General features: G+C 41.3%; 1 pseudogene; it reads right to left on the minus strand.

Annotated features, from left to right (window-relative positions):
- Window positions 1–7,394: 7,394 nt before the first annotated feature.
- LOC103078328 (N-alpha-acetyltransferase 40 pseudogene) overlaps window positions 7,395–8,506 on the minus strand; it is an 8,056-nt pseudogene continuing 6,944 nt past the window's right edge.

Below are 8,506 nucleotides of genomic sequence, written 5' to 3' on the forward strand. Positions count from 1 at the left end.
ATGCTGTCTACAAGAGATCCACTTCAGACCTAGGGACACATACAGACTGAAAGTGGGGGGATGGAAAAAGGTATTCCATGTAAATGGAAATCAAAAGAAAGCTGGAGTAGCAATTCTCATATCAGACAAAATAGACTTTAAAACAAAGACTATTACAAAAGACAAAGAAGGACACTACAAAATGATCAAGGGATCAATCCAAGAAGAAGATATAAGAACTGTAAATATTTACGCACCCAACATAGGAGCACCTGAATACATACGGCAAATGCTAACAGCCATAAAAGGGGAAATCAACAGTAACACAATCATAGTAGGGGACTTTAACATCCCACTTTCACCAAAGGACAGATCATCCAAAATGAAAATAAATAAGGAAACACAAGCTTTAAATGATACATTAAACAAGATGGACTTAATTGATATTTATAGGACATTCTATCCTAAAAGAACAGAATACACATTCTTCTCAAGTGCTCATGGAACATTCTCCAGGATACATCATATCTTGGGTCACAAATCAAGCCTTGGTAAATATAAGAAAATTGAAATCGTATCAAGTATCTTTTCCGACTACAACGCGATCAGACTAGATATCAATTACAGGAAAAAAATCTGTAAGAAATACAAACACATGGAGGCTAAACAACACACTACTTAATAACCAAGAGATCACTGAAGAAATCAAAGAAGAAATCAAAAACTACCTAGAAACAAATGACAATGAAAACACAAGGACCCAAAACCTATGGGACGCAGCAAAAGCAGTTCTAAGAGGGAAGTTTATAGCTATACAAGCCTAACTTAAGAAACAAGAAACACCTCAAATAAACAACCTAACCTTACACCTAAAGCAATTAGAGAGAGCAGAACAAAAAACTCCCAAAGTTAGCAGAAGGAAAGAAATCATAAAGATCAGATCAGGAATAAATGAAAAAGAAATGAAGGAAATGATAGCAAAGATCAATAAAACTAAAAGTTTTATTGGTTCTTTGAGAAGATAAACAAAATTGATAAACCATTAGCCAGACTTTTCAAGAAAAAAAGGGAGAAGACTCAAATCAATAGAATTAGAAATGAAAAAGGAGAAGTAACAACTGACACTGCAGAAATACAAAGGATCATGAGATTACTACAAGCAACTCTATGCCAATAAAATGGTAAACCTGGAAGAAATGGACAAATTCTTAGAAATTCACAACCTTTTGAGAATGAACCAGGAAGAAATAGAAAATATGAACAGACCAATCACAAGCACTGAAATGGAAACTGTGCTTAAAAATCTTCCAACAAACAAAAGCCCAGGACCACATGGAATCACAGGTGAATTCTATCAAACATTTAGAGAAGAGCTAACACCTATCCTTCTCAAACTCTTCCAAAATATAGCAGAGGGAGGAACACTCCCAAACTCATTCTACGAGGCCACCATCACCCTGATACCAAAACCAGACAAAGATGTCACAAAGAAAGAAAACTACAGGCCAATATCACTGATGAACATAAATGCAAAAATCCTCAACAAAATACTAGCAAACAGAATCCAACAGCACATTAAAAGGATCATACACTATGATCAAGTGGGGTTGATTCCAGGAATGCAAGGATTCTTCAATATATGCAAATCTATCAATGTGATTAACCATATTAACAAATTGAAGGAGAAAAACCATATGATCATCTCAATAGATGCAGAGAAAGCTTTTGACAAAATTCAACACCCATTTATGATAAAAACCCTGCAGAAAGTAGGTGTAGAGGGAACTTTCCTCAATATAATAAAGGCCGTATATGACAAGCCCACAGCCAACATCATCCTCAATGGCGAAAAACTGAAAGCATTTCCACTAAGGTCAGGAACAAGACAAGGTTGCCCACTCTCACCACTCTTATTCAACATAGTTTTGGAAGTTTTAGCCACAGCAATCAGAGAAGAAAAGGAAATAAAAGGAATCCAAATCAGAAAAGAAGAAGTAAAGCTGTCACTGTTTGCAGATGACATGATACTATACATAGAGAATCCTAAAGATGCTACCAGAAAACTACTAGAGCTAATCAATGAATTTGGTAAAGTAGCAGGATACAAAATTAATGCACAGAAATCTCTGGCATTCCTATATACTAACGATGAAAAATCTGAAAGTGAAATCAAGAAAACACTTACAATGGAGAAAAGACAGCCTCTTCAATAAGTGGTGCTGGGAAAACTGGACAGCTACATGTAAAAGAATGAAATTAGAACACTCCCTAACACCATACACAAAAATAAACTCAAAATGGATTAAAGACCTAAATGTAAGGCCAAACACCATCAAACTCTTAGAGGAAAACATAGGCAGAACACTCTATGACATAAATCACAGCAAGATCCTTTTTGACCCACCTCCTAGAGAAATGGAAATAAAAACAAAAATAAACAAATGGGACCTAATGAAACTTAAAAGCTTTTGTACAGCAAAGGAAACCATAAACAAGACAAAAAGATAATCCTCAGAATGGGAGAAAATATTTGCAAATGAAGCAACTGACAAAGGATTAATCTCCAAAACATACAAGCAGCTCATGCATCTCAATATCAAAAAAACGAATCCAAAAATGGGCAGAAGACCTAAATAGACATTTCTCTAAAGAAGATATACATATGGCCAACAAACATATGAAATGCTCAACACCATTAATCATTAGAGAAATGCAAATCAATATTACAATGAGATATCATCTCACACCAGTCAGAATGGCCATCATCAAAAAATCTACAAACAATAAATGCTGGAGAGGGTGTGGAGAAAAGGGAACCCTCTTGCACTGTTGGTGGCAATGTACATTGATACAGCCACTATGGAGAACAGTATGGAGGTTCCTTAAAAAACTAAAAATAGAAGTACCATATGACCCAGCATTCCCACTACTGGGCATATACCCCGAGAAAACCATAATTCAAAAAGAGTCATGTACCAAAATGTTCATTGCAGCTCTATTTACAGTAGCCAGGATATGGAAGCAACCTAAGTGTCCATCATTGGATGAATGGATAAAGAAGATGTGGCACATATATACAATGGTATATTACTCAGCCATAAAAAGGAACGAAACTGAGTTATTTGTAGTGAGGTGGATGGACCTAGAGTCTGTCATACAGAGTGAAGTAAGTCAGAAAGAGCAAAACAAATATCGTATGCTAACACATATATATGGAATCAAAAAAAAAAAAAAAAAGAAAATGGTCAGAAGAACCTAGGGGCTAGGCAGGAATAAAGATGCAGACTTACTAGAGAATGGGCTTGAGGATACAGAGAGGGGAGGGGGTAAGCTGGGACAAAGTGAGAGAGTGGCATGGACATATATACATTACCAAACGTAAAATAGATAGCTAGTGGGAAGTAGCCGCATAGCACAGGGAGATCAGCTTGGTGCTTTGTGACCACCTAGAGGGGTGGGATAGGGAGGGTGGGAGGGAGGGAGATATGGGAGGGAGGAGATGTGGGGACATGTGTCTGTTTGTGGCTAATTCACTTTGTTACAGAGCAGAGGCTGAAACACCATTGTGAAGCAATTATACTCTAATAAAGATGTTAAAATAAATAAATAAATTAATTAATTAAAAAAAATAAGTGTTAACATGGTGTAAACTGCACCCAGAATTACGTTAAATAATTTATGCCAAGCAAACTTGAGAGAGAAAAAAAAAAAAAGAATACTACTTAACACCATACACAAAAATAAACTCCAAATGGATTAAAGACTTAAATGTAATACCAAACACTATAAAACTTTTAGAGGAAAACACAGGAAAAACACTCTTTGACATAAATCTCAGGAAGATCTTTTTTACCCACCTTCTAGAGCAACAGAAATAAAAACAAAAATAAACAAATGGGACTTAATTAAACTTAAAAGCTTTCGCACAGCAAAGGAAACCATAAACAAGACAAAAAGACAACCCTCAGAATGGGAGAAAGTATTTGCAAATGAAACAATAGATAAAGGATTAATCTCCAAAATATACAAACTGCTCATGGAGCTCAATATCAAAAATACAAACAATCCAGTTAAAAAATGGGTGGAAAACCTACACAGACATTTCACCAAGGAAGACATACAGATGGCCAAGAGGCACATGAAAAGCTGCTCAACATCACTGATTATTAGAGAAATGCAAATCAGAACTACAATGAGATATCACCTCACGCCCGTCAGAATGGTCATCATCAAAAAATCTAGAAACAAGAAATGCTGGAGAGGGTGTGGAGAAAAGGGAACCATCTTGCACTGTTGGTGGAAATGTAAATTGATACAACCATTATGGAAAACAGTATGGAGGTTCCTTAAAAAACTAAAAATAGAACTACCATATGACCCAGCAATCCCACTACTGGGCATATACCCTGAGAAAACCATAATTCAAAAAGAGACATATACCACAATGTTCATTTCAGCACTGTTTACAATAGCCAGGTCATGGAAGCAACCTAAGTGTCCATTGACAGGTGAATGGATAAAGATGTGGCACATATATACAATGGAATATTACTCAGCCATAAAAAGAAACGAAATTGAGTTATTTGTAGTGAGGTGGATGGACCTAGAGTCTGTCATACAGAGTGAAGTAAGTCAGAAAGAGAAAAACAAATACTGTATGCTAATGCATATATATGGAATCAAAAAAAAAATGGTACTGATGAGCCTATTTGCAGGGCAGGAATAAAGAGGTAGACATAGAGAATGGACTTGATGACATGGGGTGGGAGGACGAAGCTGGGGCAAATGAGAGTAGCACTGACATATATACACTAACGAATGTAAAATAGTTGGCTGGTGGGAAGCAGCCGCATAGCATAGGGAGATCAGCTGGGTGCTTTGCGATGACCTAGAGGGGTGGGATAGGGACGGTGGGAGGGAGGCTGAAGAGGGAGGGGATATGGGGACATGTGTATGCATATGGCTGATTTGCCTTGTTATGCAACAGAAACTAGTATAGTATTGTGAAGCAATTATACTCCAATAAAGATCTACTAAAAAAATAAAAAAAAAAAAATTTTGTGTAGCATATTTGAAGGTTGCTAAGAGAGTAGATCCTAATAGTCCTCATCTGAAGAAAAAAATTCAATAAATAATAATTAAATAATTATTTAAATAATATTAAATAATATTTAATCATTAAATATTAAATAATATCTAATCATTAGATGATGTGGTGAGCATTTTTATTAAGCACATGCCCTTCAATATTCCCTCTATTTTTTCCTCAATGACCTTTCATCACCCAGCACACAAGCAAGATAATTACTGTTTTAATATAAAGATTTGAGTCTGTTCAACTTGAGAATCTCAATTCTGTATTTACTCCACTAAGCTTCTAGTTTTCAAAATAAACAAATGACTGGCTTGTAGTCAGAAACTACTTATATCTAACTGACCTGCCTATCAGACACCTGCTTTTTAAAGGGAGTGTTTCTTATGTCAATTCATTTTGGCATTACATGAATAGTTTCTGAAACCCTGGTGGAAATATATCCTTCAGAGGAGAGGTCCAGTATTTCACTCCAGATTCCACTGAGAATATTAAATTTTTTTTTCAGCTGAACAAAGTATCTTTTATTTGTGACATACAAGTACAACCAATGAGGGAATTCCTGGCAATCCAGTGGTTAGGACTCCATGCTCTCACTGCTGAGAGCTCGGGTTCAATCCCTGGTCAGGGAACTAACTAAAATCCCACAAGCCTCACGGGGCAGCCAAAACAAACAAACAAAGAAAAAACAAAAGAAAAAACCCCAGGAAAACAAAAACAAAAAGCCCCCAAAACCAAATACAGGACTTCCCTAGTGGCGCAGTGGTTAAGAATCTGCCTACCAATGCAGGGGACACGGGTTCAGGGCCTGGTCCGGGAAGATCCCACATGCCACGAAGCAACTAAGCCCATGTGCCACAACTGCTGAGCCTGTGCTCTACAGCCCATGCTCCGCAACAATAGAAGCCACCGTAATGAGAAGACTGCACACCGCATTGAAGAGTAGTCCCTGCTCACCGCAACTAGAGAAAGCCCACGAGCAGCAACGAAGACCCAATGCAGCCAAAAATAAATAAATAAATAGATGAAAACAAACAAACAAAAAACAAATACAACCAATGCATAAAGAGGTCATTTTCCCCCTTTTCTTCCAGTGATAACAAGTTGCTAAAGAAAAAAATATATATATCAAGAAGGAGTTTATCTTCAAAGTTTCCTCTAAAAGAAACAAACCAGGAAGTGTTAAAAAAAGAACCATAAACATGTCATACACACATCTGACATCAACAAAAATAACCTGAAATACGGTAGATACAGTTTAAAAAACAAATCTCAAAATTAATATTTTAACATTCCCCCAAAGAAACAAACAAAAAAGCCTGGTACAAAAGGCCTGCTATGTTTCTCAAAGCCAAGACATTGGGGAAATGGAGAAAGATTGATAGTTGAGAACTGAATGGGCTCAAAACCAACAAGGTGACCTGCAGGTCTCAGGCAGCCCCTCCCCCGACAGCAGCCCTTGGAAGCAGCTGGACCAGCAGGGCCCAGCACAAAGCACCCATCTACCAGCGGGCTCGCTGCCAGGTACCCAGGGAGCAGAAAGAGAGAACGTACCCTGAACTCACCTTATGTGGGATTTACGCTGGGGTCCCTTTCGGACACCTTTAGTGGGAGGCATCAGAAATCCATGATCTCTAAAAAAAAAAAAAAAGTTTACTTTAATAAACTTGTTTTGGTTTTTAATGGAAAAAAAGAAAAGAAATCCATGATCTAATACAGTAAATATTTATCATCCTGTGTCCTTTGAGAGACAGCAGGGATCAGAGGAAAATCTTTTCCTAAATATGCTTCTGTCGCCCCATGATTCTTGGAATGAGCCCTCCCATCCCCTCCCAGTCATTAAAATTCTCACCCTTGGGTAAAATCCCCTGGGAGCCAGCAGGGTAGGGGCAAAGGTGGGCTTATTCCTGTGTAAAGCTGCAAGGCCACGTCCACTGCTGGCTGGTCAACAGCAACGCACAGCGCAGGGCTGGGCCAGGGGAAGGAGGCCGTGTGTACAGGCCCCCCTGCACTGGCGGGAACGGGGTTGGGTGTGGAGGAGGCGAGGCGGGGGGCGGGGCAGGGGAGAAGCAGGAACAGCTCCCGGGAGATCTGCCAGCACGGGCGGCCCAAGAGAGGGCAGAGGGTGGGACATGAGCAGACAGCGGTCAGAAGGACGGACAGGCCTCCTCGCGAGCAACCTCATGAAGGCAGAACCTTTGGGACACTCCCTAAAGCAGAGCTTAAGGTTGTCCAAGGGAAGGCGTTAGGTGCTTCTTCCTGGATAAGGATTTGGTCATTTTCTTCCCTGTAAAGGGAACAAGGGAAGAGATCGCCCTAGAGGTCAGGGCGAGTTTAAACTCTCTATCCCACGAGCAGAGAGGAAGACCTTCTCCTGGCTCCCACCTGCTGCCACAGGTGATACCGGAAAGAAAAGCAGCTGTTTGGCCACTGAGAGGCGTTCCTGCTGCAGCCTGCGCTGCCTGCCAGGGCAGTGGCACTGGTGGCTCTGTGTGGCAGCGAGGGGCCAGGCTGGGGAGTGCGGGCAGAGGGGCCCGCTGCTGGCTGGGGGCTTTCTAAGCAGGCGGGGGGATGGGCGGGGCGGTGGGGAGGGATACCCACCTTCAGAGAGCTATCAGCGCCAAGACAGGAGAGGAAACGGCACTAAATATGCCAGGAAAGAGGGGCCATTTTGGGGGAAGACGAGGGGCTCCCTGATGTTATTCTCCCCTTGAGAGTAAGAACTTGGGTATCTGGGGTGGCGTGAGAGGCAGAAGCAGAAAGAGTGGTGAGAGGTGACGGAAAAGAGCAGGCAGAGCCTCCGGCTGTCTTCTATGAAAGAAAAACTCGAGTCACTGCCATGAGATCAAGAGGTTAAGGTCAGGATGTAGCCAAGTCCAAAAGCCTGGAGAAGCCATAGTCCCCGTGGTAGGCCCCATTCACACCTGTTGCTGGTCCTCTCAGCCCCTCACTGGCAGCAATGGAGTGAGGGAGACAGCCTTCCTCCCAGAGTCATCTGGCCCCCGGCACAGCTCTGCTCTAACTGTGGATCCATAAAAGCACAGCCATAAGGAGCTCTCTCGCTTCTTTGTGTCGCGGCACCAAAGACCTTCCCAAGGTCTCCATCCGAGCATCCCATCCATGAAACGGGAGGATTTCCGAAGCCTCTCTCAACGCCGAAAAGCCCAAATCTACACCGAGTCCATTCCTCTTTGGGAAGCAGCCAGACCCTGACCCAGGGGTCCAGAACTTTCAGAAAGGTGGGTATAAACACCATTGTCCAACTGTCAGCGTGGGCTGGTGGTGGTGGTGCCGGCGGGCTTCTCAGGCATTCCGCTGGAGGAAAGTCGAGGAACCCTACACGGAAGGGTTCTCACTCTCGCGAGAGCCGAGAGCCAAGTGAGAGGGCGGCCACTATGAGAGCATGCGCCTTGTGCCCAGGTATCCGCCCGCTCT

The sequence above is a fragment of the Lipotes vexillifer genome, unplaced genomic scaffold (assembly GCF_000442215.2).
Source record: "Lipotes vexillifer unplaced genomic scaffold, Lipotes_vexillifer_v1.1 scaffold554, whole genome shotgun sequence".
In the NCBI taxonomy this organism is placed as follows: Eukaryota; Metazoa; Chordata; class Mammalia; order Artiodactyla; family Lipotidae; genus Lipotes; species Lipotes vexillifer.